We start from the raw sequence: 27,514 nt of genomic DNA on the forward strand, positions 1-27,514 counted from the left end.
GTTCCACAGGCTCTCCTGGAGCTATCCATCCCGTGTCCCAGGACCCCTACAACCCGGACCCCCTGGGTCCAGTCACAGCAGGTGCCCGGCTGGGATGAGGATTGACCAGAGAGGGAGGGGTCGGGTGGGTGGGGGGCAGGATTTGAAGAGGGTGTGACTCGAGCCTGGAGGAGGGGCTAAATACATCCAGGAAGCCTGTTAAAGAAGCTCTGTGCTCCAGCGCGGCAGAGAGCGCCTGGAGCCGAAGGGGAGCGCATCGGTGAGTCAGGCTGCTCTGAGCCGAGCCCCATAAGGGTGCAGCGCGGTGCGGCGGACTGGGGTTGCTGGGCTCCCAGGGACGGTGTGCTTGGTTCTCTGTCTGGCGAGATTTTTGTAGGTCGAAACGCACCCTTGAAAGAAGTGTCCCGAGTAGATGAAGGAACACGAGATCGCGGGCACGCAAGGGAGGAAAAGGGAGTGAGGGTCTCTCTGGTCGTGAAATTCCCTGTCCCAGGATGACCAGGAGTCCCAAAGTCAACACTGGCGCCTGCAGAAGCTGCACTGCCCAGCCTGAGCTCTCGGGCTAGAAGGGGACAGCGCTCAAGAGAGCCTGGAGTGAGGGATGCGCGCGCGCTGCGAGCGCGCTAGGGTGGCGGAGCAGTAGCCCGCGCGGTGGAGGGCGAGTGCACAGCACGTCGGCTGGGGAGTGCTCAGAGTCCCGAGAGTGCCACGCTGCCCCTAGGTAAGAGGACCAGTCGCCGCGGTCACACTGGGCTCAGTGTTTGTAGCAGGGCCCAGAGTGGGTGCCAAGGGTTGATTCTGGAAGGTTGGGTTCCAAGTGACGAGCACAGAGGCCCTCGGTGGGGCCTGCTGGGCATCTCAACGTATAGCCTTACTGCTTGGGTCAGCCAGTACATTCAGCTGTCTGCTGCCAGGTGTGGCAGAGGCTGGCACCCGGGACTGGGAAGGGCAGCGGGCGCTCTTGGGTTCAGGCAGAGAAGCTGAAGGGAAGGGAGAGAGGACTCTGGGGTCAGGGTGTTGCAACTTGAAGCCAACATAAACATAGGGCTTAGTTAGCCCCGTTTGATTACAATGCTCTTGCTTTTCTAAAACTTTCTGAGATTCATAAGGAAGGTGGTTTTTGGCTTGACCTTTCTCATCAGGTTTACTTCAGAGATTTAAGAAGAGCCTGCTTGTTAGGCTGGTTTTTCCAAGTTGTTCCAGGCTGGAAGTTGTAGCAGTTTGAAGGATAATTTATGGGTGTTTCATGCGTTAAAGTGTATTACAGCAAAGTCTTTTGGGTGCTGTGGGTATTAAGGAAAACTCAGTGCACGTTCCCAGCTGCAGACCAAAAATACTGCTCTCCTGGGTGCCTCTGCCCCAGCTATCACAGGAGGCCAGTGGAAACCCTGGAGAAAAGGCACTTGATGTGTTGCCGTCCATTCTCCCTGAGTACTCTCTCTGGCAGTACCAGTCCACTCTCCCCATAGGCAGGGTCAGCTGAACTTTGAAAGCTCAGAACCAGCCATAGAGGTCCCATCAATAACTTCTCTTCAGGGTCTCGAACTCCTGAAACTGTCAGTTATAACTGATGAGAATGGCTGTCTCTCCTTCTCCCAGCAGTACAGAGGGCAGTACGGTCAGCCCCTACCACCCTTCTTGACCAGTGTTACAGTTCCCTACCCAATGAAACTTTCCCTCTCTGCAGAGTCGCGGGCCACATTCGGTCGGATTGTTTTCATCTGTTGAGTAAGCCATGTGTCAGCCTGGCAACCTGAATACTAAGTCATCATAGATGGTATTCCCAGAGGTTGACAGGGGACAAGCAGCTGGAGGAAAGCATGGTCTGGGGGATGAGGCCAGCATGGTCTGGTACTGACATGCAGAAGACTTGACTGTCCTTGTGCTGGGTTGTTGAAGGAGGATGGGGTTATTGTCCCATCTCTGTACTCTCCCTCATCAAGAGAAAACGTTAAGGGTGCCATGTATAGGAGGTCAGGGTCTGTGGCATGAGGCACATGCTTTGACAGACTGTAGCAGTGACTCAGAAGGTTTTACAGTCAGCCAAAATCACTGTCATGCCTGGATAGCCACCTGAAGCAGCCCAGGCCTATGAGAAAGTTTGGAGAACTGAGTTTCTTTAGGACAGCCATCCCGATGCTGGTGGCTCTGAATTCTTTCCTTTTAAACTTTAGCAAGGAATGGGCTCTCACTTTCCCCTCTCAGCTACCTTACAGCCCCCGCCCCCTGAGGGCAGTGGGAGGAACGGATGAGGCACCACACTTCATTCTCCTCCAGGGAGAATTCTGTGCTGGGACCAGAAAGGGGGCCCCAGCTGCCAACATCAGCCTGGAGACTAGGGCAGGGCAGGGCAGGGCTGGAGCCCCAGGGAAGTTTCTCATCGTTACTGAGATTCAGCTGATGAGAAAATCACACACTTCTAAATGAGTGCTGTGCATGACAGCTGCTCACTTGTGGAGCACAGGGCCTCAGAACTGCAGAAAACACAGCCTAGGCATGCCACCAAGCTGTGCCTAGACCCCACACAGCAGGAACAGACTGAGCAGAGAGCTGGCCATTTGCCTTCTCCTAACAAGAACTTCCAGACACCTCAGTAGCTGAGCAGGCCTCCCAGTGTCAGGAAGTAGGTTTGCTGAGGATGTATACAAAGGCTCTGGTTGTCTGAGGGGCAAAGGACCCATGTGTTCAGAAAGCGTCTCTTTTCTCCATTTGACTGGCATGTCTGACCTTGTGTACTGTTGCTCTCAAGCTTAGCCAGTTCTAAGATTAACTCTGAGGGAATTAGTGTTGTGTCAGAGTGACGTCAGTCAGATAAATAAAGAGGAAAGAAGGACCCTTCCTAACCCTTTCCTGGGATGTTTGCATCTTGACAGTGGGGCTATGGCTGTGATTCCTGATTCTAAATAGTGAGACTAAGGTGACCCTGAGACCATTTACAAAATAGGGAAACTGAGGCTTTGGGATCACTGGCTCTCCTGCAGGTGTGCATAACATGGAGATGCTCCTATTTGACCTTCAGTCACAAAGTTTAGATAGGACTAGAAAAGTGAGATCCCATCACAGAAGGCACTGCTTGAGGTCATGTTTTCTTTGCTCCTCTATGAACTCTATAACATGTTTGAGGAATCTCTGTAGACCCACTGGCCTTGGAGTGTGACAGAGGGAGAATCAAATAGAAAAGTGGAGACTACCTCTTAGTTACTTTCTCCTGTATTTTGAGTAATCTTCCGATGGTGGTTTCTCAGTTCTAAGAAAGGAACAGCATCAGTCTGTGGCTGGGAACTAGTCATTAACCTCCTGGAATCCGAGTAGTGTATTGCATGGTAGCATTTGTGAATGGAGCCATCGACACATCAGGGCAATTCTTGGTTACGTGGGACCACTCTAGTCACACAGGAAGTCCAGTGTCCCAGCCTTACCTACTAAATGTCGGAGGTCAAGGTGGCAACTGAGGTTGGCTCCGTGCGTAAATGGTTCTTCCAGTTAAGAATTCGCTCGGCAACCATCAATAAAGGTCATTCTTCGTTCTGTTGCGTCATCTGTGATACAGCCATAGAGCTGGGACCTTAGGAGCTCTAGTCTTTGTCCTAAGAGCATCAGCATAGCAGACTCAGTGTTTCCATCAAGGGAACCTCAGTGCTGTGATCCTGCCAGGTGTCACCCTCTGTCTTCCATGACTGGAATTTCATTGCAAATGACTCGCAGGAAAAGAAGAGCAGAAAGAGTGGAGGAGGGAGAGAGGGGAGCAGAACGTGGCAACTTCTTCCTCAGCCATATGCTGTTGAAAGCACAGGCAGACTGACTGACTGCTGGGGAGTTCCCAGGAAAATCCTCCTCTTACTTGTTGAAGGGATTATCTTTGGCAATAGGAGGTGCCCTCCCTAAAGCAGGAAGCCTCATCCCTTCACCCCTGGCACCGACAACACTTGATTCAGCATGAGCACATGTTGATATCAAATTAATACAACTAGGCATTTGAAAGAATAAACCAGCCATGCTGCCTGAGGCACCAGTGACCATTCCTAAATGGAAGAGCTCATATTATCCTCACCAAGGCTTCATCATGGCACAAAAAAAAAAAAGTGGACTAAAAATAATATTCTTGTAGATTGTATTGGAACACACATTTTCTATTTATCCTCAGTTTAGTAGAAATAGAAGAAAAAATAATGGAGGGTGCTTAGATTTCAGAGTTGATTCTTAATGAAATCAAAGGAAAAAGGAGAAGAACCAGGAAGGAGATGGGTGGTTCAGGTGATAAAATGCTTGCTGTGCAAGTATGAAGACCAAAGTTCAAATCTCAAGCACCTATAAAGCACCTGGCATCTAAAAAGCCAGGGGTGATAACATGAGCCTGGAGTTCTAGCACCAGGGAGGCAGAAACAAGAGGCTCCTTGGAACTTGCTGGCTGGTTTGGTCTAGCCAAAAATAGTGACCTCCAAGTTCAGTGAGACACCCTGTTTCAAAAAAAAAAAAAAGGTAAAGAGGGAAGAGGAAAATGCCCAACATTACACATGTACAAGCACCTGTGTGTGTGCCCACACATGTACACACACACACACACACACACACACACACACACACACACACACACACACACAGTGGGGAGAAGGATAAGGGAGATTTAAAGGGATTACAAATGAGACGGATCTGTTGATAAAATCTGTCAGGTAGGGTTGGCTACAATGCTTTCTGCATTGCCCAAGACCTTGGCAAACCTTTTGCACGTGCAGCAAGTCTTTTTATTGGTAGGGGTGTGAGTCAGAGGTAGACAGTCAGGGCTTCCGTGAAAGCTCATCAGTAATCTAGCAGCTTGAGAAGCTCTGGCACAGCCTGGGTGGCTTTTGCAGGTGGAATCCTGATGAGTGGCTGAGTCTGGCTATGAAGTTGACTGGAATGCACAGCCCAAGTTTGGCACAGAAGCTAGCCCATACTGTGCAGTTACAACCCACTGATACTGGAATCGTTTCCAAGTAACCACAAGGTATTTGTTCTCTTGGACGATATTATAGGAGCACATAGTCGCTGCTCACCTCTAAGTCATTGAAATGGGAGAGGATATTAATGCATGGCCACGGATGGTTTTTCCTGTTTCCTTTGGCTGTTCCTTCCATAGTAAAGGTTGGCTTTCTACATGCTATTCCTAAGGACAACAGTCCCTCCTGGTGGAGGCAAGAACTCAGTCATTGCCCATGAGAGAGAAGGGGAAAGTGTCGCATCAGTCCTGTGGTTTACAGCCAGTTCTGTGGTTTACAGCCATCATTACTCATGATGGTGACTTGCAGCTCTTCCCTGTTCAGTCTGGTGAAATGGTACCCCATTTTTGGATCTGAGTCGACCTGAGTGAGAGGTCAGCAGACAGAAGAACTGCCTCATCGTTATGAATAACCATGCGTTAAATCCTCTGTGGCAAGTGGGAGTTGCCAGGAGAGACAGGTTCCATCTGCATCCTGATTGTGAGTTTAAAAACTTTTAAAGTATGTATATACAATGCATGTAACATACATAATATATAATATATAATACAGTGTATACACACACATGAGCGTGCGCGCGCACACACTCACACACACACACACACACACACACACACACACACACACAAAGAAGAGAGAAGTCAGGTCATATTGGTTTCTCATTGCCTAAAGGATGCACAGCTAATAAATTGGGGAAGAAGGAGGCAGCACGCTGTGGAGAGCAGAGACCCAAAGAACCAGTTTTCTCCTCTGTGTACAAAGTACACATCACTGTGCTGTGGCTCTTGTGCCCCAGTGGGATGGAGTGGAGAACGCACCAAAGAGCCTGGCATAAAACAGGCATGAAGCCAATGGGAGCTTCCTTCCCTGAAGCTCTTTCTCCATGCGGGTATGGAAGGGAGGCTGGGCTTTGGGGAACTGACCACCTGTGGTGGTGCCTTCATTTTTAATAGAATAGCAATGGTTTTGTACTTCTTGTGTCTCTGTATATATAACACTTCTGCTTTGTTGGGGGCAAGAAATCTTCTGATGACCCTGAAGTCTTCTCTAGGAATGTACTCATCTGTCTTCCTCATCATATCTTGGTATTTGTCTGGTGTTTTCTTTTGGAGCCTCAGTTCTCAGATTTTGCTGTCAGAAAATGTTAGGTAGTTCTCTCGAAATAAGGCCTTCCTCGAGAATCACCATGCTTGCTGGCAGTCTTGGGAGCATTTTGGTTCCCTTTACTGAATAACAATTCCTCTGCACACCTGAGATCCAGTATCTTGTCACATTTCCGAGGGGAAGAGGATGTGGCAGCTCAGTGCTCCCAGATCTAGGCCAGGGTAGGCAGCTACCACCTCCACAGTTAGCCACTGATTTCGTTCTCTCAATGGCCTCTTTGCTGACATGCTCCTTCCTGGCAGCCGGGCACTGTGGGGGACACAGAGCAAATACAATCATAATTCTGTAACAAGGGGCTTGCTTGAAAATCAAGAGAGCATGTGTTCACAAGGTCATACACAGGAGTCAGGACACAAAGGACTAGGAAACACAGAAAGTTAAAAAGAAAAACGGCCTACTGCGAGGGGACAGGCCATCTACTATTTGACAAGACTGTAGGTCCAATGGAGCCAACATATACAACTGTTCAAGAGTAATCAAAACTTTGAGTGTGAATGTCTTATTTCCTCTTTTTCAAATGTCTCCCTGAAGCCAGCTATATTAGTTACTTTTTGTTGCTGTGATAAACACCATGACCAAGGTAACATCTAGAAAGAAGGGTTGGTTTAGTTCACGGTTTCAGAGGGATAAATGTCCCTCACAATCTGGAGGTATGGCATCCGGGAACAGCTGAGAGATCGTATCTCCAAGAGCGAACAGGAAGCAGAGTGAACTGGGATGGCCATGTGACTCTTAAACCTCAAAACTATCCCCAGTGACATATTTCTTCCAACAAGGCCTACAGTGATCCAAACAGCGCCACCAACTGGAGACCAAGTAAACAAACAGCTGAGCCTATTGGAGTACATTCCCATTTAAGGCTTGGGCAACTTAGTAAGACAGTGACTCAAAATGAAGTGTAATGGGAAGGTTAGAGGTGAGAGACGGGCTGGAATAAGGCTCTAGTTCAGTCTCCAGCTGTATAAGTTACAGCTTTATTGCTATGAATAGACACCATGACCACGACAACTCTTATAAAGGGAAACATTTATTTGGGGCTAACTTGCAATTTTAGAAGCTTAGTCCATTATTGTCATGGCAGGAAACATGGCAGCATGCAGGCAAACATGGTGCTAGAGAAGGAGCTAAGAGTTCTACATCTTGATCCACAGGCAGCAGAAGGAGACTGTGTACCACACTGGGTGTAGTTTGAGGAGACCTCAAAGCCCATGCCCACAGAGATACACTTCCTCCAAGAAGGCCACACCTCCAAATAGTGCCACTCCCTATGGGCCAAGCATTCAAACACATGAGTCTATGAAAGTCGTTCCTGTTCAAATGACCACATTATACTTCCTAACTCCCTTAGGCTTACAGCCATAACATAATGTAAAAGTGCATTCAGTCTAACTTCAAAGTCCCCATAGTCTTTAACACTCTCGAACTTGCTTAAAAGACTAAGGATTCTAACACAGGAGTCTATGGGGACCCTTCCTATTCAATCTACCACACCAGTGTTAGGGGGTAAAATAAATCCCAATGACTCAAACTAAATCTGTGAGAAGGCTCTTTTGTCTTTTGATCTAAACTCTCACCTTTGGGGTAGTTGCCATCACCTAAAGAAGTACAAATTGTGTCCTCATAAGCTCTAAAGGGACGAGGAGTGAAGGGTCAGGAGGTCCCAGGAAAGCTCTGTGGGATCTGTAGGGTTTTATAGAAGCTCAGGCATAAAATACACCAGAATGGGCTTTGTAGTGTTCCAGCTCTGCAACCACATTACTTAAATCCAGTTAAGGCATCAGAGTACTAGCCACAGCGAGCAGTCAAGCCGGTGAGGAGAAATGGCTGGGGAACACCTTCTGAAGAAGCCTAGGAAGTCAGTGCTTTGCTGCTGTCTGTGTGGATTGGAAGCTGAGGGCTGGGCGAAAATAGGGCTGGCTTGGCTCTGAATGCCCCCTCTCAGGACACAGCTAGATGCTTTACAGGGACCCATGCTGCCTTGCCTTGTCTACCCACCCCCAAAGCATAAGAGGTACAGGCTCTCTTCCCCTTTCCTGCTCCTCTCCAGGGCTTGTGGGTGCTTGCCCAAGGTCCCCCATCAGAATCCTACCCTTTAAGCTAGGCCACCACAGGGAAAAAATAGTGTACTAAGTTAGAAGTTGCTCGGAGTCTGTACAGACATGCACAGAAAATATTCAAGGAATTCTTAGGAATAAAAAAAATTCACAAATCTGGATTTTTGCATGAGGACATCACAGGAACATGCTTTCTCAATTACTGAGCACATTTCTGAAGTGAAGTCACCAGTCCTCAGATCATCAGGATTGGATCGTGCTCGGCCACACCTGACCTGGACTGTGTTTTCCATTACCAAATCTGATTCAGCCAAGCCAAGGCACTGCCCCTCAGTATCAGACAGACTCATCCCCAAATCCTAAGCAGAATGGGAAGCACACCCCCTAATAACAGCCCAATTTCAGACCCAAGAATTAAGAGGGACAATTTTATTCTTGCTGTGAGGGGCAGAGTCCCACCAGCCCTGGCATTTGCTTGTCCTTAGCATTTATTGTTAAATGGTGACCATGCGTGGCCTGAAAGAGCAGATGAGTGCTTTAGTTTCTGAAAGAAGAGGAAATAGTCTCTTTTGCAGAAAAGCATGCACCAACTGCCTAAAATATCACCCGCTGGAGCCCGCGATCAGCAGTTATGTCCTCTGGATGGATTCCTGGGCTGACTCGTTTCCAAGCAGTGGCTCTTTGTTAGATATTTCTAATTTCTGAGATATTTTATTAATGATGTCCCTTTGGCAGAGGGATGCTCGGAGTACACAATTAGTAGTGTGCCTCAGTGCAAGACACTGCCCACACCCTCCCAGAGCAGCAGAAGGCCGAGAAACAGTTCAGATCACCTGCCTAGAGGAAGAAGAATGTCTTTCAAAATACAGGGTGAGACCCATTAGCAGGCTGGGAGATAAATTTAGTACTGCCATTCTCATTAATGTGATGGGAGGGAGAAAAAAGGAGCTGGTGGGGGAAGAAAGGGGAAGAGAGAGGAAGGCAGTCAGGGAGGAAGAATAGATAGATTTGAGTAAAGGATTTAAAACCCAATACACATTGGGAGTAACAGTGAAATCTTGTTATTGGTTATATACCTGTACGTATGGAAGTGTTCAGACTGGCTAGCAGTGGAAAATGTTTTCTATTTAAACTATGAGGTATAGTTCATTTAAGAATCTATTATTTGAAAGCCGCTGGTATGGAAGACGGGGTGCTAAAGGGTAATAGAAAAGGGTAGAACTCTAAAACCAGATAGCTTTGGGTTCCAGTCTCAGCTCTGTGGTTCCTATTGTATGGTCTTAGGTACCTCGTTGCATAAGTGTTGGTGTCTTCGATGAGGTAGACTAGTTGCCCCATCACAGAGATGTTACATAGATTAGATGCCAGCTGTAAATGAAGTAAGTCCTTGGTGCTGAGCCTGCCCCTCATAAGTCAGGGCTTCTGTAGCTCAGCGTCCATCTCCTCTTTCCATCCATCCTCCCTGACTCCTCCTCTCTCCATCCATCCTCCCTGACTCCTCCTCTCTCCATCCATCCTCCCTGACTCCTCCTCTTCCCATCCATCCTCCCTGACTCCTCCTCTCTCCATCCATCCTCCCTGACTCCTCCTCTCTCCATCCATCCTCCCTGACTCCTCCTCTCTCCATCCATCCTCCCTGACTCCTCCTCTTCCCATCCATCCTCCCTGACTCCTCCTCTCTCCATCCATCCTCCCTGACTCCTCCTCTCTCCATCCATCCTCCCTGACTCCTCCTCTTCCCATCCATCCTCCCTGACTCCTCCTCTCTCCATCCATCCTCCCTGACTCCTCCTTTCTCCATCCATCCTCCCTGACTCCTCCTCTTCCCATCCATCCTCCCTGACTCCTCCTCTCTCCATCCATCCTCCCTGACTCCTCCTTTCTCCATCCATCCTCCCTGACTCCTCCTCTCTCCATCCATCCTCCCTGACTCCTACTCTCTCCATCCATCCTCCCTGACTCCTCCTCTTCCCATCCATCCTCCCTGTCTCCTCCTCTCTCCATCCATCCTCCCTGACTCCTCCTCTTCCCATCCATCCTCCCTGACTCCTCCTCTCTCCATCCATCCTCCCCTGACTCCTCCTCTTCCCATCCATCCTCCCTGACTCCTCCTCTCTCCATCCATCCTCCCTGACTCCTCCTCTCTCCATCCATCCTCCCTGACTCCTCCTCTCTCCATCCATCCTCCCTGACTCCTCCTCTTCCCATCCATCCTCCCTGACTCCTCCTCTCTCCATCCATCCTCCCTGACTCCTCCTCTTTCCATCCATCCTCCCCTGACTCCTCCTCTTCCCATCCATCCTCTCCCCATCTCCCCATCATCCTTTCCTCTATCTCCTGCCACACCTTCCTACATCCCTCTCTTTGTCTTCTGCTTCGTGATGACTTACCTTCATCAAAGCTGTGATGTTTTTATCCCTGAGGTTTACATTTTCTGGCAGAGAGGCACTAATGATCATACATAGTCTCTGGCCTTGCTTCCTCCCTCTCTACCCCATTTCACATGTGCAGAGTCATCTTACTTGGACTTTGTGCCCCTAAATGTGACCATGACAGTGATCATATAAGACACACAAGGCACCTGTCTCTGTCACTGGAGGTCAGAAAGATTCTGTGGCTTCTCTCAGTTCTGTCACTGGGATAGACGCTTTGGTCCTGGTGTGGGTGCAGTGACTTTGGATAGAACTGCTATTCTTAAAAAAATCATCTTTTACACTTCTCTCTGTCTTTGTCTCTGTCTGTCTGTCTGTCTGTCTCTCTCTCTACATATATATATACATACATACAAACATACATACATATATACATACAATTATAGATAAAGATATTAAAAAACAGCAGGCCTGAAACACCATTGCAATGTTGGCAGAAGTATTCTCTGCCCAGAGCAGAGGGCTGAAGATTTACTCATGACCACTTGGAGGGTTTACATTTCTCTCCCAATAGAAACAGCTGGAAGGTCAGTGTGGACACTGGAGGTTAACACTTTCAGGTAAGACTAAGGCCAGCCCTCAGCCGGAGCAGCAGTTGGTCCTTGACCTTGGTTGCTCAGGTTCTCCGTGTAGGGCACAGGAGAAAGTGACCCCCACTGTGATTGGACTCTTGAGCCAGGAAGGCGACTGTCTCAATTTCCTTGAGAGCCTGGCAGATGTGGCCCTGAGGGCTGATCAGCCGTAACAGACTGCTTTGCTCTTTGTTTGTAGAAGCCTTGCTCCCCCGGGGCTCATTCCAGCTCCTCTAGTAAAATGTCCCTCCTCTAGGCACAGCTTTCACCACAGAGCCTCAAAGAGGATTATTTGTGACATCTCAAAGGTTGAATTCCCGCCCAGACCAGACACTGACTCCTTCCAAACCGTTTGAGGTTGCAGGATGAGATTTCAGCCAGCAGAAAGGAAACGGACCGGTCTTAGGGGTACTCAACACTCACATCAGTCTCCACAAAACTAATGGCACCAGCCTGGGAAGGACGCATTTAAAGTGACACTCACAGCAGAAGAGTCACTTGTCCCCTCAGACAGAGATCCACCCCCAGCAGGTGGATGAGACGGAGCCAAGCACCTGGGAGCTGGAGTGGACGGAACAACAGGCTGCTGCACCTGGGTTTTAGGAAAAAGCAAACACGGAATAACTTTTTCTGTGCCCATGGGGGTTGGAGGAGTGTATTTCTGCCTTTTCTAAAACTCGCAATGACAAATGGGATCACTTGTCCCCAAAGTGACACACCACAGAGAAGGAAACAAATTACCTTTCTTTTTGATCTGTATTCAAGGGTGTTGTTTCCGAGCATCCTCGGGGAACGTGCGAACACTTGACAAGGCTTTGCCTTTCTCCTTTGAAGAGTTCAGAAGCCAGAGCTCCAGCTCTGGATGGCATGCCCATGTGTCAGCATCCCTGGATCTTGGAAATGAAAGAAAATATATTAGGGGTGGGTTATTTTTTAAAGTGTCCTTGATTTTGAGTTTTTCCAAAAAGAGAACTTGTGTCAGGATGCTTGGAGCCTATAAAGCAGCAAATACGTCTCCAAAAGGTTCTTTACACAATATCTTTATCAAAGGGAGGAAAGTAATTTTAAATTACCACAGCGTGCAGAATGCTCACTTTCTGGTCATTTCTATTCTGTTGATAGTTTTCTATTGTAGGATTATATATTTCAGTAGAGTTTTTGACCTGCAATGTTTGTGATGGGGAAGCTTCCACAAATCTGCCTGTAGCATTTTCTTTTGTGAGTTGGGAAATATTTTACATAAGAAAGAAAAACTCAGATGTAATCTGAGCTTAGTAACACATTTAAGAGATGGAGATTACCATGCATTCAGAAAAGCCTCCCGTTCTTATCAGACAGCATCTAAGTTGGGCAAACCACAGAACTTATCTACGCTTGTTTCCTAGCCCACAGAATAAGGATAACAGTATTTCCCAGCACTCCCAGGGCTCCATCTCGGACCAGTGACTGGCAATGCCTCTCGCCCACCACGAACAAAGTCAATGTGTACTGGAGTCTTACCCTTGCCCCATCCAGGCCTTCACTTCTGTCCTCTGGGTCTGTAGCTCGAATGTACAAAAGAACTGCCCTAAAGACACATGGTGGGGTGAGAGGCATCGGCAGTCACTGGTCCCAGATGAGTATCTGTCCATCTTGAGAGCAGGAGCAAATGTGGAAGCACCCTCAGAAGCCTGGGAGTAGTGAGATGTTCCGGCCATGACTGGATGGACTGTGTGGTAGTCATTAAGCAGACACTTAGGAGGCAGAGTTCAGGGACTCTGAGGGAAAGGCCCAGAAGAAGGAAGCAGGGTCTCCAGGTTCTAATCCCAGTGGTGGGGCTTGAGATGACCGGACCGTGGTATACATTGCTGTCGCTGCCTGCTTGTCTATTGCACGGAGCCGTATTGGATTTGGGCCTAGCGGCTTTTTGACTGCATGGCTCAAAGTGGCTAGGTGACTTTGGGCTGTTTGGCCACAGATATTCACCCCTAAGATGACTGCCATAAATCTTAAGATTGTTGAATGAAAGCCTCTCCCATGAATTTACGGCACAGGAAGATAACATTCAAGGGATGCCTCAGCTCCCTTAGCAGATACCTGTTACCTCCTGAATCAACACCCGGTGTCTCCACCGCCTGACCTCATTGTCTACTGCCTGACCTCTTGGCCTCCAGCTATCACTGCCTGTATCCTCACCTCCCCCTCCTCTGTGTTTCACAAAGGTCACTCCCCCTACCTGAAAGCCTTAAAAGCTGTAACATTCACCCCAATAAACGAGACCTTGACAACAGAATCTTGCTTGGTCTCCTTCTTCTCTTCACCCCCATTTTGGCCCACAGGTAGAAAGCCTCTTCGGGACCCTGAATAACTGGGTCCCCGCTGGCGGGGACAGTCTATGCCCCCACTTATTAAGGCCACCAGCACACACTTCTTCACATAAGGATTACATCATCTGCTGGCCTGCAGCATGGGCACTGTGCAGTGACATGTGCTATGGCATGGTGCAGAGTAAAGATGAGTGTGAGCAATTCCTGGCATACCCAGTGGCCTGGCTGAGGACATCTCAAGGCAGATGACAGCATGGCGTCAGCAAGACAGGAAACACTCCTCTAGTCCTTATCCTTCACTGGCTCCTACTGTGTCTCCTTTTCTGACAACTCTGTCTCCTCCTGACCTCTAAATGAGAGTCCCTAGAGCTTGGTTTGGGATCCTCTTTATTTTCCAGATCATTCACTTCCAGGATGATGTCATCCTGCCTATCATTAAGCACGACCTAAGATCCTGGATGTCTGTTTCCGTTCTGGACCGCTCCCCTGGGTCTCAGGCTCTTCTGTTCTACAGCAGGGTCACTTGGAGAGCTAGGGACAGTTCAGATTTAGAATTTTTGACCCCCCCGAAGCCACTCTCCTAGTCTTACTTTATTCCCACAGAATAATGTAGAGGTTGACCTCAAATTTTGCTTTCCTCCTCACTGCTCCTATCCAATTAACCAGTAAGTCTTGCTGGCATCACCCTCATAGTCTAGCCACTTCTTGCCAGTGTTGCTGCAAGTTGAGTCTGAGTCACAATTGCTGCTCGATCCTGGCAGTCCCCTCGATTGATTTTGTTCCCCTGAGAACAGCATTTCATCCAGAAGCAGCCAACACAACCCCTGCAGGTGGAAATCATGCTGTGGCCTTTCTCAGCCTCTAATTGCTCCCCATGTAAATAGAATAAAATCCATGTTCTTGGTGCACACCTGTAATTCTGGAACTTGCGAGGTGGAGGCAGGAGGATTGGGAATTCAAGGGAGCCACCTGGGTCCATATGACCTTGTCTCAAAGTCATCTCTTTGCCATGACCTTGCAGGGTTTCTTCACCAAAGCTCATTTTCCTTCCATGGGGACATTTGAAAAATACTTGGAACAGTCTGGGTTTCCACAAAGTAGGATTACTACTGGCATCCAGGGGGAAAGACCAGAGATGCTGCTAAGACAGTGGCCCAAATAAAGAAGGGTCTGGTTCCAAATGCTGCTGGGGAGAAATGGTGTCTTAACGAAGCCAGACTGGCTGTTCCCAGCTTCTCCCTTCATTCCCTCCTTTAACCCAGTGAGCGGACATTGACTTAATAACCGTGTGTAGCCGACTCAGGACCAGTCAGGTGCTGTTTCTGTTCATGAGGTCACTGCCTACTCATCTGTCTATGGTTAGCTTTGCTCGCCATTTAGGTTTGCCAGGATGCTAACCATTCTAATCTGGACTCTGTCTTCACTCCACCAAATCCGGTCATTCCCTTCTGCTGTCTACTTTGCTTATTCCATAGTGGTCTGTACAATCCTTCCTTCCTTTTACTGCCTCTTCCAAAAGAGCAGAGAATGAGGGATTTGTTATACTCATCAGAGAGTTCTCCACACAGTAGGATCTCAAAAAGTGTTTGCCAGATGAGTGATTTAACAAATAGCCAATACATGTGGTAGCGTGCTAGCTTTCTGTAGAAGGTCAGAAGAGGAGGCAGTCAGTGAGCTTCAGTACATTGAGGTGGCCATGGTCTGCAGTCCAAGCTCTTCGGCCACCACCTTCTCCTCTAGGTGCAATGTCCTAAAATGGAACAGGATTTGACACACATACCCCGCAGAGACCTATATGTCTGCAGGTGGCTGTCTTTTAAGTTAGAGACAGCTGTTAACTTGAATCTTTAAAAGGATGAAGGGCTAAGCTGAAGGCTGAGGGTTCAAGACACCATTGGAGAGTGGACTCTGGAAAGAGTGGATGGGGGCAAATCAGAACCAACAGGGACATTCTGAGTGGTTGGGGTAGACAGAAGGGAGAGCCAGACAGTCTCTGGTCCACCGTCCCAGGATTACAGAAGGGATGGAGGTGCTTCTGGTAACTGTCTTCAAGGAGTCAAAGGGGATGGGTGTTGGTCCTGGGACACTAGGAAGGCAAATGAGAAGAGGATGTCCAGACACAGAACTTCTCTGTACAGTCATGCTGGCCTCCTCAGAGTTGGTAGCGCTGGGTATAATAAGTATTTGAGAAACAGTTCCAAATGCTTAAACCCATTGTCCAACACCTGTGCTTCAGTCCTGAGAGTAACACCATGTTAGAGAGGTGGTCCTTGCCACTGACAGGTAGGGAGACCCCCCATATCAGCTCCTTGTACTCTCTCGCAATGATAACACTTGATAAAGATGAAGCCATAAAAGAATAACTGAAGCTCACATATCCTAGACTCCAAACTCTAGGGGATACACATTCTGGGATTGGCAGATAGTAAGGCCCCCATTGCGGAAGGATGCTTGCCACAGTCACATAGCACCAGCCATTCCAAAACTTTATTCAAGAAATTGTGTGGTCAGGGTCTGTGCTTGCAGGGCCACCTTAGGACATGTACTCGTGACTGGCTGGTTTTGCTGCCTGGATACTTCTGAGGAGATGACTGTATGGGATTAGCTGGCCAACACCTCATTTTATTGGTCTGTTAATGTAGATTTAAAGTAACACACCTCAGATGGAGACAGCTTACTCCAACCTACCCAAAATATTATTATGAAAATTTACAAGGTCTAACGAGTGATATAATGGTGATGGAATTCAGATGTGTTGGGAGACTCATGTCTAATTTAGTCCTGACTCAGTCCACTGAAACATGGATTTTTCCTGCAGACATACCCTCATAGTTGCCTGGGTACTTGTGCCTTGTAGAACTGGGGCAATGAGGTTGTCTGTCACCCAGGCTCAGAAGTTACGAGCCCCACCCCCACAGGACAACTATCCATCACTGACTTCTCAGTCCCAAGAACCCATCTGCCAGCTTGTCATGTTGAGCCTTCTCCTCGGTGCACACAGGTTTGATGCTCTTAAACTTTTCTATCATCACACAACCTCTGAGCCTTCATTCATACTAGGAACTAATGTGGCTGACAACAGCTCAGAGCCTGCCTCGGGGGCAAATGCTGTGAGAAGTCATCAGGTTCTCACCATTAGAAAAGGCAACAAGCTATTCCCCTACAGGGCATCCAGCAAGCCAAAATCAGTCTCCTTTTTTTTTCCTGTGTAACATTAAATGAATTATATAAACTCCTTGAATCTCATTTCCTGAGCTGTGGAAGCAGATTAATCACAATATTTCCCTTATAAAATGATTAGAGGGGAGAGGTCATGTAGCGCTCAGCTCAGTACTTAGCCCATAAAGCTGTTCAAGAAGTAGACACTATCCTCATCACATTGGCAAAGTCTTGGAAACTGAATGAGTCCTTAAAACATTGTGGGGATGGAGGTATTTTTTTAAGGTACAGGAAGTGAATGGGAGAGGAAGAAATCCCCAAATAAGGACTGTAGAAGGTTCATGTCCACATCTCAACACGGGACTCGATGTTCCTTTGTGGGGTAAGCCACAGTTACGCCATCTGGAAGATGGGGATCATGATACCACTGTGATGATCGAGGACAACAATGCTTATAAAATGATTAACACTGCACCCTAGCCTAACAGTGTCTGTTGTTCTTGCTGTTGTTATTACACCCAGGCCCTCAGCCACCTCTTTGCCCAGACCCAGCATGTAGGTAGAGAATACACAGCTGCTATAGCAAGGGGCTCTTTCCTAAGGCTTTTTTTTTCTTGGTTCTTTTTTTTGGAGCTGGGGACCGAACCCAGGGCCTTGCGCTTCCTAGGCAAGCACTTTCCTAAGGCTTTTTAAGCAACTGAAATCCTCATGGAGTTGTAGGGACCCCTTGCCTCCAGGTGGAGTCGTCACACAGACTGACAATGCCTTGCCCTGCAGCCCTTTCTTTTCTTTCCACATCTTGTAAGTTGATCTCCTAGCTATCATTTCTCATTCCTACGTGAGCATGAAGAGCATGGAGGCCAGGTCTGCTGAAGGAAGTTTAATTCAGCAGCCAGTTCACGGCAAGGAGCCAGGTCATATCTTTCACTCCTGAACCTGCACGAGAGTGCTGGACCAGGATAGAGAAGCTATTGTAGTGGTCTATCTTCCTTAGACACTGAAATAAGACATAGAGGTTCCCATTTTGGATGAAAACTTCCAAAACAGAAGTGTGAGAGTGTTTTTTTTTGTCTGTGTTCCTAAGCAAACACTAAAATGGAGGCACTTTTGGGTCCTACCAAAATTAGTAATTATAAATAATTTCTACTGCAAGTGAATTGTCTGTCTTAAGCCCAATTATCCATCAGGAATCTCTGTGTCCTAACAGTGCACACACTGTTCTGCTCTTTAAACATCAGAAGGACATTTAAGATTTGCCCCTGCCTGAAGAGGGCTAAAGGGTTTGCCATTCTGATTGGCACTTCTTATTTTAACTTTAAGTCCAATGGAGATGTTATCCTTTGAGGGAGAGAACCACCAAGACAAACAATACCACAGAGCTGGCCATTAGGGGAAAATGGCCATGAAGAAGAAGAAGAAAAGGAACTTTATTAGAAACCTTCTGTCCTTATCACATGCCTCTGGGTTATCTGGCCCTGTATCTATCTGGCTGTCTGTTATGGATGAGAAACCTGCAAACGCTAAAGAACTGCAATACGTTCAAGGCAAAGGTCAATGGAATCGTAGTGTTGAAAGAGTCATGAGAAACCACAAGTCTTTTTGCTTATAAGTAGGGAAAAATAGTGTCACCCACCAGCTGTCTGAAAGTTCTTGTGCTCTAGCCATAAAGAAAGAAGGGAGATGCTCTTTCAGAGCTGGTGTCAGGCGACGTTTTCCTTCTTTTCCTGGTAACTGGCAACAACAAGAAGCAGCAAGTGGCACCCCCTAGTGTTGCAGTTCCCGTACAGCCTTGGGTGCAGAGAAGCAGCCAGTGTTAAAGAGCTAAGCCAGTGGTCTCAGACTCTTGGCTTTGAGGACTGGACAGCTCCTGCAGCTGCTTGCTTGATTTCCACAACTCAGCTGTGGTTGGGACTTCCTCCACCAGGACTGTCTGGAATATCTGCTGGGGCCACTAACTTAGAAGGTGAGTCTACTTAGGAATTGGGATGCCTGGTAGGTCACTGGAAAGTCAGACGCCGGGGTTCTCACCATAGTCCTCAGGGGTCAAGGTGCTTGAGAGCTGAGGGAATAAATTAGTGGAGTGCTGCTACTTCCTGGAGCACTACGGAAGGACAGGTTCTGCCATGAAGCAGGAGTCAGCCTTGCTGCTTTGACAGCTGACCCACAGTAGGGAGCCGTCGAGGCCATTCCTCTGCCATCGCTACCCCTCTATGGTGTCCCTCATGCTTCTTTGTTACCCACTCAACACACGCGCTGAAAAGACATGAGAAGACACGTGAGAGAAATCTAATTGTGCCTAATGCTGCCACATCAGAAGTTCGGGAGAGTGAGCCAGCCAACTCACTGAGTGAGCCTGAAAAGCTTGTTTATATAAACTACCCATGGGTGTGTGGACCAATCACAGCCATTTACTGGACCACTCATAGCCTTGCCTTTCACCATCCTCACAGCAGTCTCTCTGTTAGGCAACTAGGGAAAGTGCTCTTTCCTCTGGCCAAGGTGGAAATAGTTACAGAGACATCTACGGTGAAGGCTTGCTGTAACAAACGGTCTGATACAAAATATTGCAAACAGCCCTGGCTGAGGCTTCCCCATCAGGAGCCTAGGTGATCCATGCATTGTTGTCTGGAGATGTTCTAGATTGCCGGTGCTGGAATAGGGTAGTCCAGTTGACACACTGGTGGTTCTTTTGCAGCACAAGGGCAGCAAGGGCAGGTCCAGCGGCTACTAATAAGGAGTCAGATTGTCCCATCCCAAGTGTCTCTGTTTATGTACAGGGAAACAAACTGCCAAAGGAGTGCTCACAATAAGAACCTGTCATCAACGGAGTAGCAATCGTAACCCTGTTTAAACTCTGCCCAGTGCCCTAGAGCAAGGCGGGTCCTCTTTATTGGTCTCAAAAGGAAAAGAAAAGCCAAGTTAAAGTAAAAGTGCCTTGCCTAAAACCAGTGGCAGAGCCTCACTAGGGCTTTGCACACTCCCTCCCTTCGTCTTTTCACCAGCATTTTGTGCTGAGAGCTTAGCCCAGCACTCACGATGTTGGTGAACAAACTACTGTAGTTCCCACCTTCCTGATGGGACTTGCAGACCTGTCTAGAAGGCAGTGCGTGATGAGTAATGCCACAAAGAAACTAAAAGTTTCCTCTCAGGTGGCACAGATTTCCTGAAAGACCGCATGATTCATCTAATATCTGAAAGGCAGGCAGAAGGAGGTGGAAGACGGCTGCTCCGGTGATGAAGGGAAATCCTCCTTCCTCATCCAGGAAAATGTTTTCTTGTGGAGTGCTGTCCCACCACCACAAACTTCTCTACCATCTCCAGGCTTTGTGAGGTCACATGGTAACTTGGAATTGGCCACGGTGGAAGTACTTAACACCCCAGAAAGCTGCAGATGCCACGAATTAGGGCTCCCCCTCGAAGTTTGGAAAGGCACTTCACCAATACTCTGTAGGTTTCACACGTACCACCTGCTTCCTGGCTGTAAGCAGCACAAACACTGCCCTTTAAGCCAAGGGCCTGATCTCTCTCCTGCTGAAACCAAGCGTTTGTTCTAGTCAACAAGTGCCATTGGCCTTGGAGCTGTTTATTTCAGACCCTGGGCCATCTGGCATCCCCTAGGCTCCAGGACATCCTAACAAGTTAGTACCGAGCTTCTAAGAAAGAGCCTGTTCTTGTGGTCTTCGTCACCCCCTTGTCATCTAATGATATTTATCAACCACCCACGCCTGCCCAGTACTGTGTAGGATACTTAGCCAGGCTGATCTCAAGTCAGGCTGTGACCCCTGAGGAATTCAGGCCTGGCTGAGGCTGCGAGGCTCACATTGTTCTTCCTTAATATAACATGGGTTTCTGAGGCACAAGAGTCAGGGCTGGGAGCCCAGCTGAGGACACAGGACAGGAGATGGCAGAGCTACTGTTTGCCACTTTGTCCCTCAGCATAAGTAGCCTTGGGTGAGTGGGTGCTACAGGTTAGAGCACGTGGGACAGCAACGTTCTAAAGGAACAGAATCTGCCACCTGTGCATATCCATTTACTGTCATAGTTCTGTAGAGGGGTTTCCCAAAAGAAAAGGGATTTTGACATTTTCATGAAGACTGTCAGGAAGCAATGGGCAGCCCCATTCCTGAGGTTCAAGTTTTGCCATGGCAGTTTGTTCCAAGGGCATGTGGTACCTATGTGGTATGTGTGTGCACGCCTAGGTCAGGTGGTACCCTCAACTGCTCATACCTGGTCTTGAAGGTCATCTCTTAAGGTCATGAAGCATGAGGCTGCATGCTTCAGGGTACAGAGAGGAGAAAGTCTCCACAACACAGGAAGCAGGTGGCTGCTAGGGTGGATTGGGAATTGGATGCGATGATGGTTGATGTTTGAGGGTTCTGTGTTCTTGAAGGAGGCAACAAGGAAGAGAGAGTGGCTAGAGAGCCCGGAGTTTACAGGGAAAGAGATTGCATCAAGTCAGCCTGGCCAGTGGACAGAAAGACCAGTGGTCCCAGGATCCTTCTCTGCTGTGCTATACTCATGGGTTACCAGTACAACTCCCTGAAGCATCCTTTCCTGACCCTTCCCTAGGATCCATAGGTATCCCTTGCCCCTTCTAGCAAAGTACAGCCATTTGAGGTTCTGGTCCTGACAAGAAGTCAGCAGGATGGGCTAGAGGAAAGGTGTTGTTCCATCAATGGTGGAGAGACAGGGTGAGAAGCCCACCACAGATCACAGTTGTGCAGACTGTCAAAGAATTAAGTCAAGGAGATGAAAGAGAGTCTGCTCTCTAAGCCCTGTCCCTGGGATGACTGCACCTGACTGAGAAAGGGTCCTTCTAATCCATGAGATGATTCTGTGCGGTCCTGACCTTAGAAGCTCTTGTCTGGGAGAAGGGCAACCCTTTGGGGAGAGAAAGGGGACACTCTTATTACCAACTTTACAATATGGCCTAGGGACAGCTGAAATGTTTGTGGTCTGAAGATGAAGGGATGTTTCCCTTTTTGACATTGAAATAATTACCATGTTTAGCTTTCTGTCTTCATTGTCCAAATATTGTTCAATAAAACATCTTATTGCTGATAATTATCCAAACATTACAGCAAGTGGGGGACTCCTGCCAGGCCAGGGTTGCAGTCTCAGTCACAGAGCGCCAGAGTGGTTTTTTTAGTTGCCACATAGTCACCTGGCTGGCATCCTTTGACCGTGGCTAGGCAACTGCCCGTCTATCCCAGGTGAGGAGTACTCTGATAAAGAGTAAATTCATCTCAGTGGTCGGATCCCGAAACGTGTGGGTGACAAACACAGGGACATTGTCTCCTTGACTGAGGCTTGTTTTCCATGTGTGGGAGGAATTCCAGACTTGAGAATTCTGTGTCCAGACTTCATAGATTTTCCTTTTTCTGATCAAGACAACACAAGTCAGGATACAGAACAATACCAGCTTGGCTTCCATGATCCAAAAGGCTCAGGGTCAAGACGTGAACTCCTTGGGGATTGGAGAGGATCCAACAGCAACTGCTGTCTTCTGTTGTCAAGTTGGACCATGGGCTCCAGCAGAGCGGCTTTCTCTTGGCTTCTGCAGCATGAGGCGGAGCAGATGTGCCTGCCTGCTAATGCGCTGGAGGATGGAACTGTTCTTCCAGCTTATTGAAATCAGATGCACGACACTCAGAACTGCCCTCCAAACAGATGGCGGCTCTCCGTGAGCCCCATCAGAAAATTACAAGAGCTGTGCTTCCCTCTTCCAATGCTCTGACAACTGTGTTTTTTTTTTTTTTCTAAGCCAAGCATGCATGGGGAAGAAAGACCTTCTCCCTTCTCCATGCACACAGTCTGAGGGGCAAGACCTCTGTCAAATAAAACACTTCTAGATAGCTAAAGCCTCACCTTTGCCCCTTGATCTGCTTTCGCTTTCCATGGTTTCCATCATCTGTGGTCATCCCCAGTCTGAAAGTATTCAGTGGAAAAAAACAGAAATAAACAACTCCGTTGTAAATTGCATGCTGTTCTGAGTAGCTCAACAACAACAACAACAAAATCTCCCTCCATCTTGCCAGGATGCCAGTCATCCCCTCCCCCAACCTCGGCGTATCCATACTGTATGGGGACTACCTGTTGGTCACCTGGCAACTGAATTGATTTTCAGATTTACTGCCTTGAGTGTGTTAAGTAGAAAGCCTAATAAAGCAGCACATTGCTCGACCATTCACTTTACCTCATCTTTTCTATCATGCAGGCATTGTATCATAGCATCCCAGGAAGTGTGAGTACATTAGAGAGAGAGAGGGAGAGAGGGAGAGGGAGAGGGAGAGGGAGAGGGAGAGGGAGAGGGAGAGGGAGAGAGAGAGAGAGAGAGAGAGAGAGAGAGAGAGAGAGAGAGAGAGAGAACACATGACTTATCACAGAATATTGTTAAAATTTTCTATTTAGTTTTTAGATATGTTAGTCCCCTACTGATTTAATTTGTAAGTTAAGCTTTTCACAGCCATATAAGAATAGAAAAAGCACGACATGCAGAAGGTTCGACATCCCCATAGTCTCAGGCTGCTATGAGGCAGGAGACAAGTATCTCAGAACAAAAAAGGAGTGATTACTGGATAAAACCTAGGATATGATAGATCATTCTGGAATATGTCCTAAATGCTAATATTAGTTATCTCTGCTTGGGAGGGATTGGAATAAAAATCAATATGGAGTGAAAGACAGTAAGGCTAATATAACAACCTATATTTAATCACCAAATTTGTAACTTATCAATAAAACATTCTGAGGTTTGTAGAAATATATAAAGTACTTAATTTTAGTATTTCAGTTTAACCTCAAGAAATTTTGTATCTTAAAATGCTAGATAGCTAACAAATTAATTCAGCCACTCTGAATTTATATTTGAGTCTAAATTGTTTTGAGTTTCTTTTGACTTTTCTACATTAAAATTATAGAATCTGGGTAAAAGGTAGGTTTACTAATTGATTGGGATCGGAGATTTGCATAAGGTATCTATTAGTTCCCTCTCCATGAAAAGTAAGTAACTTGGGCCTGTTGTGAGTATTAAGTCAGATGATAATACATTGGAAATATTTACCATAGCAACTAACATACTAGATACTGGAAAATCTCTCTCTCTCTCTCTCTCTCTCTCTCTCTCTCTCTCTCTCTCTCTGTATATTCAATATATATTTCATTTTTATCTTCTTACAAAGATAACACCAAGATCTAGTTTTTTAAACTGATGTGCGTGTACAGTGTGCGTGTGCTTCTCCATCTTCGAGTGTGGGCATGCACACACCACAGGGTGCTTGTGGAGGCCATAGGACAGCCATGGGTGTCAGCCGCTTAATGCCTTGTTTGAGACAGGCTCTCTTGCCTGCTCTATGTGCTAGAGATTCTCCCTCCTGCAGCTCTCACCTACTGTAGGAGCACTGGACTAGAGATGTGTGCTACCTCAGCCAGCCTTCCTTGGGTTCTAGGCATCAAACGAAGGCCCTCATGCTTATAATGCAAACACTTTACCCACTGATTTCCCCACCCCCTAAGAAGGTTATTAAACAACTGGAGACTGGCAGCTTCAGTTAGCTTCATTTCTGAGTCTATGACATAGATGTGGATGCAAAAAAAATCGCAGCAGGGCCCAGCCAAGGTCCTCTAGGCTCTGTCAGTTCTTAGTTCTCTTCTCAGCTGCCCTTCACATATGCTTAAGAGGGCACAGCAGGTAGTAAGGACAGGAAAGACCTTAAGATTCATTCCGTCATTTTACAGATACCTCGCCCAGTGTCAGGGGGAAGCACAGACATGACGAGTCTGACCAGACCCTGCTGCTTATCCTTCCATCCACTCTGACAAGTGGTCCTGCTCCTGGTTAATTTATAATGATGTCGCTTTTCTCTGCTATGCACTAGATGTCTCATGTCACACAGGTAGAAGCCCACTCCTGGGCCTACAGCAGGACAATGACTTGATCAGTCGTCTGATGTGCCTAGGTAAACACTGAGCAGGTAGATTGGAAATTTACACCAAGTCCCTGCCCTCAGAACATTCCCAGAGACTTTCCTGGGAAGGCACAGCAGGGGTGTGGGGGTTTGGGGGAGGAGATATTTGTATACTTCAATTTACAGAAATATAAAGTAAGAGATAGGAATTGCCAGTGAGCTTCTGGGAAGTAAGTCTTCAGGCTGCTTACCCCAGATAAAGTTGATTTAGGGCATTTGTTTTCCTTGCTTACATTTACAGTTCTTGGACTTCTCCTTTAACTCCAGGTTTCTGTATCAGCCCCCTCCTCATGCTCATCTATCCAACATGCACTGTCTCGAATGTAGGCATGCCACTACATAAACGTTTGAATTTAACATGCCCAAACCTAGCTCTCCATTCTGCCTCTCAACCCGGCCCCCTCCCCAGTGATTTCCACCTTGGTGAATCTGCCCTCTATCCAGCAATGCTGGAACATTTGAGTCTCCACTTCTCAATTTCTCATCCTTGCACATCACAGCCCATCAGAACCTCCCACTGGCCTTTTCTCCTCCAACATATTCCATGCCTGATGTTCTCTTCTTCACCTCCAGTGTCACTACAGCCCAGATGACAGTCACCACTGACTCATTATTGCAGGAACTGCTTCAGCTGTCCCTTCCTCCCCATTCTGCATGCTCAGTTAAAGTGCTGCCTTCTAAATGCTCCAGGCTCGGTCATGTTCTTGCTCAGTCCCTTCTCAGAGCTTCCTTACCTCCTTCATTATAAAGTCCAAACTCACCCAGGACTACAACACTTTGTAAGAGCCATTCCCACTTGCCTGTCAGATCTGATCTCTGACCATTCTGCCTGAGCCATGCAGACATGCCTATGGTTCTCAGTCACTGCCTTCCCTCACTCTCAGAACTTCTCTCCAGCCTCCCCATAACCATTACTTCACAGAAAGACCAAATCAGCGCTTTTCCTGTTAGCAATGCTGATGTACACTTCCTGTACATTGCTTTGTCCAACCGTATTGCCAGCTGGCATTTTGCTGCCTACTGCTTTGTTTTGTTAGCTAGAATTTAAGCTCCCTGAGAGTAGAGATTTCTTCTATTCTATTTGTAACTCTATCACATCTCTGGGAGAATGCCTTGTAGGTGCTTAACACATAAACAATGAAAAAGAGAATAAGCAGTGTAATTACCTACCATGGATTCACTTGAGTGATTTGTGCTTGTCAAATGCCCCTCTTAGGTCAGTGTCATTAACCTATGTAAACCCTGTGGTTTCATGCATGGTGCACCAGCAGGAGAAAAGGTGCTCCCTGCCTGTGTGTCAGATTATTACAAATGGTTGTCAGGTACTAGTCAACAAATGTTGTGGCTTCAGTCTAATGCACATTGTGTTACTATCACTGCAATGAAACATGTGATCAATACAACCCGGGGGAGGAAAGGATTTGTTTGACTTGCACTTCCACATGGTAGCCCATCATTGAAGAAAGCTAGGACGGGATCTCAAGCAGTGCAGGAACCTAGAGCCAAGAGCTGATGCAAAGGCCATGATGGGGTGCTGCTTACTGGCTTTCTCAGCCTGATTTCTTATAGAACCCAGGACCAATACGCCCAAGGATGGCTCCACCCACATTTCCTGGGCTCTCCCCCATCAATCACTAATTAAGAAAATGGCCTACAAATGGATCTTATGGAGGTATTTTCTCACATGAGGTTCCCTCCTTTCAGATGACTATAGCTTGTGTCAAGTTGACATAAAACTAGCCAAGACATACATCATCTGCAAGAAGCACTATACCCAAAAGTTAACTTTTTAAGGATAGTCCCAGTGTTGGATTAGAACCTGGGATGCAGCTCTTGGGAAAAGGAACAGTGCAAATGACTCATCATGTGACTGAGAAAGGGGGAGGCAGCTGGCTTTCGTCAGTAGTCAGGGTTGTCTGCAGTGACCTTTCCTGGGCTTGAACACGCACAGGCAAGCTCTGGGGAAAGAGTCAGAAGCACATGTAATGGGAGAGTTGATTGGATGTGAGCAGCCAAGGTCAAAGGGTCTGTCTTAGAGGGGAACGTTCATGGTATTTGTCTGCCACAGAACCGTGTTAGACAAACCACAGTGAGTCAGCTACACAAAGAGTTCTGCCCCTGTCCAATTCTGCTCCACTCAATGAGAGTTACACAGCTTGGTCCCTTGACTTTGGAATAACACCCATCTGTTTGTGTGGTGGTGGGGTTCCCACTGCACCATCCTTGGGGCTCACATCCAGTGTCTGGGAGACTGTGCTATAATGTCTTCCCAGTTAAATGGATCCTTCGGAAGGAGGAGACTTACACAAAGCTCAGTGTTGTGAGTGGGGCTAGATCACAACACAGTGTACTAGGAATCATTTTACAAATGCATCTAAAAATCAAAACTTCTTATAAAACAATAGAACTTAGTTCTGCATTTGACTATTTCCTCAGGCTCAAATACTTACACAGAAATAATTTACACAATGTGTCCCTATCCTGATGACAATAGAATGTTTTTCCAGTCCCCAGGTCACCATCAACTATTTGGGGACAGATTTATCATTTAATAAAACCTTTTGACATCTGGAAGACTTGTTTAAAAAGTTGCTAAAAAAAGAAAAAGAAAAAGAATTATACATTCGAAAGATAAATGGAGAGAGAGAGAGGAGGGGGGAGGGGGGAGTGTTAAATAAGGTAAAGAAGCTTGATTTGATGGGTAGTTTGGCTTTTGCTGAGTGGACCACTGCCCACCCCACAAGCTCACCAGAATCGAAGCCACTGCAGTTCCAGAACAACGAATAGCAGTCTGGGGCCAGCCGTCTGCTGAGAACACATCAAACCCAATTGAGTGGTTTAGGGCAAATGACATTTAAAAAATAAAAGTACAAGCCCAGTGGGA

General features: G+C 47.3%; 1 protein-coding gene across 2 annotated transcripts in view; it reads left to right on the plus strand.

The window, feature by feature from the left end:
• Positions 1–226: 226 nt before the first annotated feature.
• Positions 227–27,514, plus strand: part of Ngf (nerve growth factor) — a 53,392-nt gene continuing 26,104 nt past the window's right edge. The window contains exon 1 of one of the 2 annotated variants that reach the window (NM_001277055.1): positions 227–259. The gene's annotated coding sequence lies outside the window, so the exon portion shown is untranslated. The remainder of the gene's footprint in view (positions 260–27,514) is intronic. The other variant, XM_063281907.1, reaches the window with a different exon arrangement.

The sequence above is a fragment of the Rattus norvegicus genome, chromosome 2, assembly GCF_036323735.1.
Source record: "Rattus norvegicus strain BN/NHsdMcwi chromosome 2, GRCr8, whole genome shotgun sequence".
NCBI classification, from domain to species: domain Eukaryota; kingdom Metazoa; phylum Chordata; class Mammalia; order Rodentia; family Muridae; genus Rattus; species Rattus norvegicus.